The sequence below is a fragment of the Schistocerca cancellata genome, chromosome 2 (genome assembly GCF_023864275.1).
Source record: "Schistocerca cancellata isolate TAMUIC-IGC-003103 chromosome 2, iqSchCanc2.1, whole genome shotgun sequence".
Classification (NCBI taxonomy): domain Eukaryota; kingdom Metazoa; phylum Arthropoda; class Insecta; order Orthoptera; family Acrididae; genus Schistocerca; species Schistocerca cancellata.
Genome location: NC_064627.1, coordinates 499,327,576 through 499,341,365, shown reverse-complemented (window position 1 = coordinate 499,341,365; position 13,790 = coordinate 499,327,576). Strand labels below are relative to the sequence as shown.

The window sequence follows — 13,790 nt, the reverse complement described above, 5'->3', positions numbered from 1 at the left end:
CTTGTTTCAAATTGTATTGAGCAGATCGATGTGTACAGGTATGGAAACCACCTCACGAATCGATTCCCTGCATGTCAGCAGGGGACTGTTCAAATTGGTGGAGGCTCTGTTATGGTGTTGGGTGTGTGCAGCTGGCGTGATATGGCTCCCCAATATGTCTAGATATGACTCTGACAAGTGACACATGCATAAGCATCCTGCCTGATCATCTGCATCCATTCATGTCCATTGTGAATTCCAACACACTTAGTGAATTCCAGCAGGACATGCGACACCCCACATGTCCAGAATTGCTACAGAGCAGCTCCAGGAACACTATTCTGAGTTTAAACACTTCCGCTGGCCACCAAACTCCCCAGACAGGAACATTATTGAACATATCTGGGATACCTTGCAACGTGCTGTTCAGAAGAGATCTCCACCATCTCGTACTCTTACAGATTTATGGACAGCCCTGCAGAATTCACGGTGTCAGTTCCCTCCAGCACTACACCAGACATTAGTCGAGTCCATGCCACATCGTGTTACAGCACTTTTGTGGTCTTGCGGGATCCCTACACAATATTAGGCAGGTGTGCCAGTTTTTTTGGCTCTTCAGTGTTTTTTGGAAATTCTCCCCTTTTTTTAATAAAAAAAAGAAACAAAAGAGGTGTAACACATTGCCAACACCCAAATGTCACAAAGTGCCACTAATGGTTGCCTATGCGACTGTCGCCAACACCAAAGTAGGTATCCCTTCCCCACAGCCCCTCTCATGACTACTGTGAAAGTTCCAAAACAAGATGTTTGCTCACACACATGGCCAAGGACTGCAACTCGCTGCACATTGCACAAAGATTTCCACGAAACATCTGTCGCAACAACAACTCAACTACGCCAAAGCTGGCATGGCCATCAGAAGCTGTCAGTTAGTTTGTTATCCTGATGCAGGTTAGTGAGAGCAACGTTATGAAAGCTACTCAAACATGTTTAGTACTTTCCAGGCTTAAGAGGGAGAATTAAAACAGTTTCCTTCTATGAACCCAGAAATTGCATGTCTCCAAAATTACACTACTGGCCATTAAAATTGCTACACCACAAAGATGAGGTGCTACAGATGCGAAATATAACTGACAGGAAGAAGATGCTGTGATATGCAAATGATCAGCTTTTCAGAGCATTAACACAAGGTTGGCGCCAGTGGCGACACCTACAACGTGCTGACATGAGGAAAGTTTCCAACCAATTTCTCATACACAAACAGCAATTGACTGCCATCGCCTGGTGAAAAGTTGTTGTGATGCCTCAAGTAAGGAGGAGAAATGTGTACCATCACGTTTCCGACTTTGATCAAGATCGGATTGTAGCCTATCGCAATTGTAGTTTATCGTATCGCGACATTGCTGCTCGCGTTGGTCGAGATCCAATTACTGTTAGCAGAATATGGATTTGGTGGGTTCAGGAGGGTAATACGGAACACCGTGCTGGATCCCAACGGCCTCGTATCACTAGCAGTCGAGATGACAGGCATCTTATCCACATGGCTGTAACGAATCGTGCAGCCATGTCTCAATCCCTGAGTCAACAGATGAGGACGTTTGCAAGACAACCACCATCTGCACGAACAGTTTGACGACGTTTGCAGTAGCATGGACTGTCAGCTCGGAAGCCGTGGCTGCGGTTACCCTTGACGCGCATCACAGACAGGAGCGCCTGCGATGGTGTACTCAATGATGAACCTGGGTGCACGAATGGTAAAACGTCATTTTTTTGGATGAATCCAGGTTCTGTTTACAGTATCATGATGGTCGCATCCGTGTTTGGCGACATCGCGGTGAACGCACATTGGAAGCATGTATTCATCATCGCCATATTGGCGTATCACCCGGCGTGATGGTATGGGGTGCCATTGGTTACACGTCTCGGTGACCTCTTGTTTGCATTGACGGCACTTTGAACAGCGGACGTTACATTTCAGATGTGTTATGACCTGTGGCTCTACCCTTCATTCAATCCCTGCAAGACCCTACATTTTAGCAGGATAATGCACGACTGCATGTTGCAGGTCCTGTACTGGCCTTTCTGGATACAGAAAACGTTCAACTGCTGCCCTGACCAGCACATTCTCCAGATCTCTCACCACTTGAAAATGTCTGGTCAATAGTGGCCAAGCAACCGGCTCCTCACAATACGCCAGTAACTACTCTTGATGAACTGTGGTATCATGTTGAAGCTGCATGGGCAGCTGTACCTGTACACGCCGTCCAAGCTCTGTTTGACTCAATGCCCAGGCATATCAAGGCTGTTATTGTGGCCAGAGGTGGTTGTTCTGGGTGTTGATTTCTCAGAATCTATGCACCCAAATTGCGTGAAAATGTAATCACATGTCAGTTCTAGTATAATATATCTGTCCAATGAATACCCGCTTATCATCTGCATTTCTTCTTGGTGTAGCAATTTTAATGGCCAGTAGTGTAAGTTACAAAGTTCAAGAAAGATACCCTTGGCATTCTTGATGTTTACTGCAGCATATTGTTTGAGCTGGTGCAATAATACATAGCAAAGGCAAAGCCAAATACAGCTGCCACATGGCAAATGGACAGTTACAAATTTCATTAAAGGCTGGACTCAAGTCCCCTTTGCCCCTCCCAGCAACTGTTTGGTGCTGATGGGAAGCAAGTTCATCAGTTGCAATTCCAGCGAGGCAGTTTGAGCAAAATGTATTGCCAGGGTGGTAAATAACTGCTACACCAATCTAAGGACTTTGATTTCACATTCCAGCATTAAAGTGGAACATTATGTCTCTCCCAGATATTCTAACAAAGCCTTCTCACACTTGCACTGGTCAGGTGGAATGTTTTACAGTATTCAACAATACGGTCATGATCTCTTCTTGATAATACTGCAAGACATGGTCCTCTTCATCTGAAAGTCTTTCATGATCTTGACAGTTGGTCAGTTCTTGAACTTACACAGAGCCACTCAGTTGAGGAATGGTGCTCATGACTCCATCAATGGAGAGGCAGTCTGGTAAAAGCATTTACATAAGCACCAGTCAAGTACTTATGTATTTCATGCAGCAATATTGCAAGTGCATACTTTGAGGTATGATGGGATGCAAAGACTGTCTAATGCTGAGTCTACACAGCTGATAAGAGAGCAGTGGACATATGACATGTTTTGAAGGAATATAATCACATTCTCATGTCACTGTATCACAGCTCAGAAACTGTAACACATTTGGAAGAAAGACGCAAATATTCTAACAATTAGGATTATTAATTTAATTCAAGCTGTGCTATTACGACATATTCTAATCACAACCTCGATAATTTATGGAGTATACAGAAGAAACAAATATATGTGACAACAAATATTATCAATTTAATTTTCACGAGTAAAACTGTTGTATTCCAAATCAACTTAATCCTCGGGCTACGCTACAGATCAGTCTGTCACCACAATCAGGTTTTTTTAAATTTCACATACATTGGGTTTGCCAATTCATGACTAAACTAACACATTCCAGTCTAACTACTATCTTGTAATTTGTGACATACTCAAAATAAAAAGCATTCAAATATCTGTGATGACCAATATTAGATTATGAATTTAACTGCTGCTCATTTCACTCATAGCAATTTAAGCTATCAAGTCCCAACCTAACTACAACAGTCAAATATTCATAACAACAGCAAATAAGAGAATGGTTCCTATTTTGATTATACAAATTCATTTTCTTGCTTTTCATTGATTATGTGACAGTATCATCTGGCGACTATAGGAAACTGACATACTGCCAAATCGCTGACTGCCACTTGCCCTGATCTATGCTTTAGCTAACAATCTTCACTATTCGCCCGAATGAAGTAGACCCTCATTTAACCAAATTTAAAATGACTGAAAAGAAGCCAGTTTGGTTTCATGAAGTCTGAATTAATGAGTTTTTTTTATGAAAATATATGATTGTTGAGTTCACTTTTTCTCTTGTTATGGGTAACAACAAATGAGGGTGCTCTATTCCTTGACCTCTAAGAAAAACCAAAAGAAACAAAGTTATATATGTATAATAGCATTCCTGGCATTTGTTTAACTGAGAAAGTATATGTACATATTGTCAAATGTTTGTCACTATTTTTTTTATCAAACAGTACAATTACATATGTACTGTGGAACCATACTGTACCCAAAGAAATAGTGTGTCACATAATACAACAAATGATAATCTTAAGAAACACTTTAATGTACTGTTCTTTAATACACCAAGTTTTAATCAGAACCTGTTTTTGTTCACAACAATTCTTATCCATTAAATATTTTATTTCTACACATTATTTTGAAAAAAAATCTTTGATTGCTGTTTGTCAGACAGTTGGTCATAATATTACGACACTCTCTTTAGGTACCACATTCAGAGCAGTCTGAAAAGCCACAGAGACATCAGTATTGGTAGCAAATCTTCCAAGAAAAGCAATTGCAGCTGTAACTTCAATGCGGGGTGGCAGTTTCATACAGTATCTTCATGATCCTCCTCAAAAGATGACAGTAAAGCATTATCATTCTTTTCAGCATCATCAGCAAAACTGATGACTGATTCTTCAGCAGCACAGGTGTTACCATCTGCCTGCATCCGTTTTTCCATATTGATGGTACAAGAAGGCATCAACCAGCTGTAAGCCTGAAGAAGAGCAGCATCAGAATTCAAAGTAGTATCCGCATTATGAATAATTTCACATGTTGTATCACTGGTTTCCTCTTCACATTCCAGTGGCAATATTAGTTGCTGACCATGCCTTCTTAAAACAGTTAGTTATGATGTCTGTAGTAACTTCATCCCCTCCAACAGATGTATCATGGATAGCTTGCAGTACATTCTAATGTGGAACTGTTTCTTGTAGTTTCATTGCACTGATGGTAGCCTTAATAAGTCAGAGTCTGTAACTACACCTCACCAAGTTGATTATTCCTTGATCCAATGGCTGAAGATGGCTCATGGTGTTACCAGTTCAGAAGACAACTTCAATGTTCGCAAATTACAGATCATCGAACTGATGTTAGCAAAATATATTTTTTCCTCACAGCCAGTTGTTGTTGAACCTTCAATAATCGGCTTTAGAAGAGAAATTTGGCTGTCCAAGCTTTATTGTTATTCTCATAGTGGCATGACAGATTGAATAGGTTGACATTTTTAAAGCAACGTATGTTCCAATCACTAATGGTCTGAGCTTCTCAGAACCATCTGAATTACAAGACCACCATCAGTCTCTCGCTGCTGTGTTCTCCTCCAAGACATTTTTCGCCCTTGGCAAGTATTGTTATTTTCAGGAACCAAGTTATAGAAAATACCAGCTTTGACCATATTATACACATCTCTTCGGTGATACAAATGACAGAGCTTAGACTGAAATTCCCACATTCACTCACTGGCATCTTCCTCATTTACTCTGTGCACTTTCCACAGTCACTGACAGCAATGATTTTATGCCTCTTCTGAGAAAGCCACAGCTAGCCCTCAGAACACAAAAACCTAGAAATTTCCTTCTTCTAGGCAATTCCCATGAGCCTCTCCTTGAAGCAAAGGACTATACAACAGAATTTGCTTTGAGCTCATGTGTTGGAACCATTCAAACAGCCAATCCTCCACTACTTCATGTTTGGCTGGCCTCATGCGCTCACTATTGCTGCTAAATGAATAGCTTGCCATATTTGCCTCTATCTGCTGACTTATTATTGATGAGAGAGTATGCTTCAGGATCAGAAAGTGTTTTGCACCCTGTGTTTTAGTCTTCTCTCCACCATCAATCATATGCAGAATTTGCTGCTTTTGTTTTAACATCAGGGAATTATGAGCTCCAGAATGAAATTTTCACTCTGCAATGGAGTGTCACTGATATGAAACTCAGTGGCAGATTAAAACTGTGTGCCAGACTGACACTAAAACTCAGGACCTTTGCCCTTCATGGGCAAAGTGCTCTACTGGCTGACCTACCCAAGCATGACTCACAACTTGTCCTCACAGCTTCACTTCTGCCAGTGCCTCATCCCTTAACTTCCAAACTTCACAGAAGCTATCTTGAGAAACTTGCACGATTAGCAATCCTCGAAGAAAGGATATAGCAGAGACATGGATTAGCCACAGGCTGGGAGATGTCTCCAGAATGCAATTTTCAATCTGCAGCAGAATGTGTGCTGATATGAAACTTCCTGGTAGATTAAAATGATGTGCCAAATGGAGACTCAAACTTGGGACCAATTCCCCGCAAAAAACAAAGGTTCCGAGGAGTCTGAGTCTCGATCAGGCACACAGTTTCAATCTGTCAGATAGTTTGACTATGAGCTCGGTTCTGTTCCAGCTGCTTTTTGCAAGTGATGGAGCGAAAGGAAAAACACATTCACCGTTTGCAAACAAACACACAGAGCTCTCTGGATTGTTGAGTGTCGTTCACTGTGAACAATCTGTTGACCGACGCTTCTCTTTCCCCGCCCTTGTGTCTGATGCTGTGGACATGATACATGAGCAGTAATCAAGTGGTCTGACCACTGCTATGAAATTTCAGTAAGTACATTATCAAGAATAATTACATGAAATGCATAATAGAAAATACCATAATGCACAGCACTACATATGTACGTACTTATCTGGTCTAGACAAAGAATAAGATATGGAATATGTACAGTGGAGACCAAATTTTAGCTTTTAGTATGAATTATTTGAAATTCATTTAAAGTGGTAGATTTTTTTATGTAATTTGTCAGGGACCAAACAGCTAGTTCTGGTTAACAACATTTTTGGTTTATCTGATTTCGAAATAACTAGGACCTATTGTACCGTGGAATAGATATTTCAGAAACATGACTGTTGAAGTTGGTAATTTGATTCACCCACTCATGGATGCTGTCTGAATGTTCAGACAAAACAAGCTGGCTGTAGCATTTAGTTTGTCTTGCTCAGTAACCATCTTGGTGGCTTTCAGTCACTGCTCTATATGGCAGACATTCATATTGGGATGTGGTCATGGCAGTTCAAATCTTTGAATACTGACCCCTGAGCAGTGGGCGCAAAGATAAAAGAGCAAATGAAAAGATAAATGATGGAGAACTTCATTTACGGGTCATCTAGGCCGTTATACCTAAAAGTTTTAGTTACAGTCTACTTTAAGATCATTGGGGTGGCCACAGTGTCATTTAGGACTAGTCTCATTTCCTTCCACTATGCCGAGGGTTGTGAGCTGCCACTTCAGATTAGGTGCTAAATCCTCTTAGTGTAACAAACAAACTAAATGTATTCTATACTCTAGGCACAAGCATAACATATCAAAGCCCTCCCACCCATGGAGTAACTTTCAGTAGTCAGGTTGCCACAAGTTTCCCCAGGTGAAACCCCCTGATATTTCCTTGCTTTCCAGACAAGTTTTAGCATTTTTCCCTGATAAATTTTGAGATCTAAAAAGTAGTACTAACATCACACCTTTTGTAATGAATTGTTTTTAGATGGAGAAGCAAGCCAAATGGTATACATGTTTCATTAAAACCAATATTATTATTATTATTATTATTATTGTATTTCAATAAAACAAAGTACAATTGGTGACAAAAACACACATTTCCTTGGAGTTGCAAGAAAGACTTAAAATACATTCACTGATTTCAGAAATAACCTCAGAAAAAATTAGGCCTCTTGAAAGTAGTGTATAAGGCAGGGAAGAGTTGTGTAAACCAACACTATAGGTGACCACCAATAAAATGATGGTTCTATGTTCATTATTGTCAATTATTAGCCACTGTGTTATGTCTATTACTTTACCGGTATTGTGTGATATTTCTTTCGAGAAATATATGAGTACAAACCACCAGCGACTGCCACAATTTTCTTCTTCTTTTTGTCCATACTTTCTGATATATATAAACTATTTTCGAAGTACCAAAATGTACTAGAATAAATAAAATGTCTATAAAATGCCACACTGTACAATGGACTTGTGGTGAGACAGTCGCAATTCCTGAAATCCATCACCCGTGGGATCTGGCCTGCCGAGGAGCACAGCAGTTCTGGGTCCATCGATAAATTATGAAAATCCACCGCATTATCCACACACAAACAAACCCAGCCTGCAGGCAGATCAGTGAGACTAGATCCAATGGGCAGGGCTTGCACATTAGTGGGAAACAATGTGCTGCAGATCGGTAGGCCCAATCCATTAGAGATACCCGCAGAAATGGCCTGCGGTTTTGGCCTGTCATGGTAGACCACTCATGTGGCCAGTTACTCATATGTCACAGACATCATGCTGATGAAAGGAGACTGCGGTGATCAATACATAGACCAGATATTTTGGTGCAAATACTCTGAGAAGCAACACTAATTAGAATAGGCAGCAACTCATTGTAAAGATGATCACTGAGCCGCAGACAGGCACGTAGAAAAGACAATCACACTCTCGCAACTAAATTTTCGGCCATACACTTTGTCAGGAAATGAAAGCACAAGCCTTTGTCAGGAAGAGAGAGCACATACACGTTCACAGTAACTCAGACAACTCATGCACACAGCCACTGTCTCTAGACGCTGCATCAACAATCTCTGACAATCAGATCCAAATAAACCATTCCCCACGCCTCGCTGCCTCTCGTCGGCAGCTGCTAGGCTACTGGCAAGAAATGGTGGCAGCACTGATTGTAAACTGAGGGGAATGGTAGGAAGGGGAGAAGCAGTAAGAATGAGGGATTAGGTAAGCAGCGCACATACTCAGCTGTGCCAAGCCTGCAATGGTGCATGACATCTCAGTAAACAACCATTTCATCTACTGAGAAAGGAGATTTTTGCAGTGTTTTTCTCAAATTTCCCTGACATGTCTGAAATTCCCTGATTTCTCTTATTTCCAGAATTTGTGGCAACCCTGGTAGTCATCCATGAGAAACAAGATCTTTTGGAATTTATACAAAGAGTTGTCGTTTAAAAATGAGTGTAGCAAATATTCTATATCAAGCTAATAATAAATCTCATACTTAAGTTTCCTCTGAAGCATATAATTGTTTAAATTTGGCTTATTTAAAAAAAATACTTCAGTTTGATTTCAAGATCCTTGAATCATAAAGTTTTAAATGAACAACATAATGTGTGAAGATCAAAACACAAAAAGTCTCTTTGCAATCAACTAGTGACATACTTCCGCACCTAAAATGCCAAGTTCCAAGCAGCTCTCAGAGCACTGGAGCAGTGAAGTTGTGACCAAAGGAAAAAGTTTCTCATTGTATCCAATTTACTTCAGCAAATGTCCCTGCCCAAAAAATTGTTCATAACACACAAGATTTCATTCTCCCACTACAGTATCAAGTGAATAAGGTTGCTTTCCGCTGGGTTTAAGCCAACGCAGAAATAAAAGGATACAATCAAGTTGGTGCAGCACCTGAGAGAGAGCCTACAAGAGTGATACAGCTGCACATCGAACAATTACCTTGTGGGCTGCTGTATAATTATTGAACCTGAAGGTCAAACACTAGTGGAAGAAAAAATAGATTAGGTGAAAGACAAGAAGCTGTGGATGGCAATATTAATTATCTTGGCAGGGCATTTCTTATTCCAGTCGGAGACACACAATGCAGTCACATTTCTCTAGCTCAGACAATTCCCCCTACATATGGCTTTCTACTGTCTACAGTCTGTTTCATGTGCAGTTTGGTGTGGCACATTTTAATGGAGTGTATATTCTTTACATTCTGATAAGAGAGTGGCAATAATTTTACTTCAACCAATGATAAGGCCAATGCATGAGAGGTTTCGCAGTTTTATACATTTTTTTTAAAAAACAGCCTAAGCTTTTTGGTTGGGTATTAAATGAAACTTAAATTGTCGCACGATGAAGAGGTGTTACAAACTCAGTGCTACATAACATTAAATGATTGTATATTATCAAATTTCACAGTCAGCTGAACTGTGTCTTCAAAAGTTACTAGGTGAAGAACAATTGAGGGGGGGGGGGGGGGGGGGGGAGAGACAGGTTCCCCAAACAGTTTTTGATTGACCTTAAGTCACTGCCTGGCACCTAGTTGTTACTAGAATATTCTATTTGCACATTGTGGCTTAAACACCTACCGAGTAGCATACAGGCAGTTTTTGCAGCACACACCTTTAAGCATGCTGGAAGATAATGCTGATGCCATTGCAAACACCCTGTAAAACAGTGTTTCCAGTGCAGCAGCAAATGGCAACATAGCAAGCAGACCCATAATGCCCATGATTAAGAAGCATCAGCCCACCGGGCCAAGAACACACACGCCTACAGAAGCACACACAGCAACACAGGATCAACAGACAACCAGCATGCATGAGCTGAATGTACTGTTAGCAGCTCCAAATAAAAACAGTTGCAAGAAGCAACACCAAGAGCACCCTGCAGGTGGTGTGGCAAATCTTCACCACAGAATCACAATGACAAGGAACCAGAAGAATTTAATAATTGGTCTGCTATGATCAGAAAAAAAAGTGTAGCACCTTTTCGGCATTCATATGCCACAGATGGCCATTAATGTATGCCTTTGACAATCACCAGCACCAAAGTAGTTGTCTCTGCCCTTCATTATAACCCCCTTCTGGGGGGGGGGGGGGGCGTGACTATCATGACAGTTTTAAAGGAGACATTCGTTCATACATACGGCCGCAGAGTGCAACTGGTTGGACCATGCATGAATATGTCCACGAAACATCCTTCACAACAGCCACTCACCTATACCCAAGCCGTCTTGGCAGAAGACACAGCTACCCCATCAGCCACATAACTGCATATGGCAAACAATTCACAGTTAGTCAGTGTCACACACCAATTTTTTTGTGGCTGACAACATATCAAGTTCTTCTAAGCAAATTCCTGGTGGACACAGGGTCAGACCTCACTGTATTGCCTTAACATAGGCATAGGCAGAGAATACACTGACAGCACACATAATGACAGCACCTAACAACTCATCTATTCACATATATGGAAGGAAGTACATGGTACTGGACCTCAGTATGCACAAGATATTTTCGTGACACTTCATACATTCACTGACATCATGGAGCTAATTCTAGGTGCTGACTTTCTCTGTAAGTTCCACCTCTCAACTAATCTCAACAACACGTGGCTTGTGCCGCTAGTGGAGGTGGTTCCACTGCATGGAGGCCTTTCTTTTCACATATTTCATAAGACTTCCCAGAACAAACATTGTCATCAACAGCAATGAGAACATGCAAACACAAAGTACCTTCTGGCTACAATAGTCTGTGCGGTTGTGGTGCCCACTGTGTCCCAATGGCATAGTGGTCATTGTATCCACCTAGTAAGCAGGAGACCTGGATTCGAATCCCAGTCTGGTACCAATTTTCAACTTGTACCCCAATGATATAAATGAATGCCGAATGGCAGCTAATGTCTTTAATTCCCTTGTGTCTTGGCCATTAGACATCATAGAAACATCAACAGCTTATTTTAAACACGTTTGTCTGTGGAGCTGGTAGAGCCCCTACCAATCTTGAGCCAACATAGGCACTTGCTGCAATAGTGATGGCCAGATGCAATTACCATCACAGACAATTTGGGCAAGGCAGTATCCAGAGTCTTTATCATTAGCTGGATTTCAAGATTTGCAGTTTTTCAAACAATAACAACTGAAAGCAGGAGGCAATTACAGTCTCAGTTATTCCACAAACTTCAACACCAATGTAGCTGAAACCACCTCAGAACCACTGGCCACTATCCCATGAATATCAGGATGGTAGAAAGGTACCACAAATCCATCAAAATAGCTCTAATGTGTAATGACAGCCAGTAAACCAATTCACTACCATTAATGCTGTTAGGGCTACAGACAGCAGTACAAGAGGACCTGCATTGCTCAACAGCATGGCTAGTGATTCGAGAACTACTGCGACTTCCCACCATGTTTGTCTCCACTAAGCCACAGCACCTTCCAACCCTGAAGGCCATGACGGAGTTCAATCAACTGCTACAGAATAGGATGGCACAAGTATGTCCCACTGAGTCACAGAACTAAGGGGACAAAAAGTCTTTGTACTTAAAGAGTTGATATCACAAATCTGGCTAGAGGTGATTGTGTACGACCTCACTTGCAGCCAATATACACAAGGCCCTACAAGGTTCTCCAGAGGGGTGGACACACATTGAAAATAGAGTGAAACAACAGTTGTCACACAGGCTGGCAGAACCTCCATTCCCGGTGCTCCCAATTTCAAAAATGGAGAAGCAGCTGTAGCGGCCTTAGCAGTTGACACATAAACCATGAACATGACAAAGTAATCAATGCAATATCATGTATGTGAGCTGTAAAGATTGGTTATCTTATATACACTGTACAAAGAGTATCTAGGAAGAGTTAAACAAATGTCTGGTTTTGATTTATTCTCCAATCATATCTGCGTGGAAATTATGGTGTACCTATTACTATAGTCAAATACGATCAGCAAATCAGAGATTTCTACTCTACTATTTTAGACTTTCCCTGATGGCAACTGTTCTTATCCTACATATATCTGATAGCTGACACAGGATATGCTTTTGTGCTTGGTGTACCTGTGTGTACTATTTGTCCAATATTTGTTGTTTGCATGACTTCCTAGTTACAAATTGGTAGAACTCTGAAGGCTAAGTGGCCATCAGTATGTTCTGTCCAGCCACTGTCAACAACACTGTTTCTTCAGCTGTCGCATCTTAAATGATGTTCTATGTCAAATGTCAAGAAGGTGGACGAGGCAAAGTTTGCAAAATAATATAAGTGCTGGTGTCACTATAGGTCTCTACTATCCCGCAAACTTATAAATAGATGTCACACTTCAAACTGCATGTATATATGATAAGGAGTTATTACGTGACACATGTATGTAAAAGGGTGACACACATCTGATGATTCACATAAACCGTATAAATCACTGGTTAGTATTTCGTGACCGTAAAAACCATGTTTTGCTATTTTAAAAGTTGATGCCATTAAAACTAATTAACACATTTCAGGAAACATAGTTCACTACAGGTACAAACAATGTGAGATTAATACATAATCGCAAATTCAAATAATACTTGCAAAAACTTTTTATTTAACTCCTCTTCTTTCTGATTTCATATGAAATAAAAACATAAACAACCCCACATGTGTTTCCAACTTCTTGATGTAAACTACTCAAAGATCTTAAATTAGTAGAGACTCCAAAACGTATTAGCACTTCAAGACAGACAGGCTTTGTACCCTGGTCTACCGAAGGGACCGATAGATGTCTCTTCGTCAGAGTGTCGTTAAAATTGCAGGGCTTTGACAAAACTGTGGAAAAACAGCGAAAAATGCACGCCTGAACGTTAATCAAGATGCTAACCAGACCTTCTGATGAACTGTTGCATCTGACCACCAACGTATTTCGAACAGTGTTCTGTTCAGGTGTAGTGAATTTATAGCGGAGCTAAATGAGTTCCAAGTGGGAAAATTTTTGGTGAACATCTGATGGGTGTTTCCATAACCAAGAAAGCCGAAGGCTTTGGTGCTTCAAGAGCCCTCACATCGATGATTTATACCGCATACAGGAAAAGTGGAAGTTCATTATCCTCTAAGTCACAGTACGGATGTTGGGAGGTCGTGACATACAAACATAAAAGAGGACTCTGGCGAAAAATAAGAGGGTGATAGCTTCAAAAGTAAATGCAGAAGTGAACCTCGCGCTCACAAACTCTTTCGGCATGAAAGCAACATGAAGGGAGTTCCATGTTCTGGGAATTGCAGGACGCTGGAATTACTGAACCAAATATTATTGATGCAAAATCCAGCAACAG

At 40.9% G+C, this 13,790-nt stretch overlaps 1 protein-coding gene across 2 annotated transcripts in view; it reads right to left on the bottom strand.

Moving 5' to 3' along the window:
- LOC126162042 (CCAAT/enhancer-binding protein zeta) overlaps positions 1-13,162 on the bottom strand; it is a 222,087-nt gene extending 208,925 nt beyond the window's left edge. Inside the window, exon 1 of one of the 2 annotated variants that reach the window (XM_049918275.1) lies at positions 13,050-13,162. The gene's annotated coding sequence lies outside the window, so the exon portion shown is untranslated. The remainder of the gene's footprint in view (positions 1-13,049) is intronic. The other variant, XM_049918274.1, reaches the window with a different exon arrangement.
- Positions 13,163-13,790: the final 628 nt, after the last annotated feature.